Genomic DNA, 599 nt, shown 5'->3' on the forward strand with positions numbered 1-599 from the left:
GAATGGGGCCCTAGGGCTCTCTGGGCTCTGCAGGTGGCTCATCCAGAGGTGTGGGGGGGGCGGCTCCCTGCAACTGCATGCACCCCCAGGGTAGGCATGGGGGGCATGTGCTCCCCGTGGGACAGAGGTGGGCTGCACACTGTGGGCTAGGGCTCTGTGCCCTGCTGCCTTGGAGCTCAGCCTTGCGACACCATTGCTGCCCACCGAGCAGGAAGCACACTGACATTGCACAGTTGAACTGCTGGAGCAAGGCAGCATGGTGCAGAGCCCCAGTCAGCAGCAGGCAGCTCACCTCTGCCCCACAGGGGGCACATGCCTCCCCCAGGGGTGCACGCAGCTGAGGAGAGCTGCACCCCACTCCCCTGCACCTCTGGATGACCCGCCCCAGTCCCAGGACCCCATTCACCCCAGTCCCTGCTCCTGCCCCACTCCCTCCCTCACTGGGGGCCTTGATCTGCCCCCTCTCCCCTTCCCTCTCTTCCCACCCCTTCCCCTTCACTTACCAGCTGGGTGTTGTCTGTGTGTCTGTGTCTGTGTCTGCTCCTCCCTCCCAAGCCACAGCCCCCGCAGCCCTGCTGCCTCTCATTCCCGACCCCCAG

The 599-nt window shown here is 65.8% G+C and overlaps 1 protein-coding gene across 1 annotated transcript in view; it reads right to left on the reverse strand.

Annotated features, from left to right (window-relative positions):
- DZANK1 (double zinc ribbon and ankyrin repeat domains 1) overlaps positions 1-599 on the reverse strand; it is a 46,761-nt gene that overhangs the window by 28,239 nt on the left and 17,923 nt on the right. The gene's annotated exons all lie outside the window — the stretch shown is intronic.

The sequence above is a fragment of the Alligator sinensis genome, unplaced genomic scaffold, assembly GCF_000455745.1.
Source record: "Alligator sinensis unplaced genomic scaffold, ASM45574v1 scaffold21_1, whole genome shotgun sequence".
NCBI classification, from domain to species: Eukaryota; Metazoa; Chordata; order Crocodylia; family Alligatoridae; genus Alligator; species Alligator sinensis.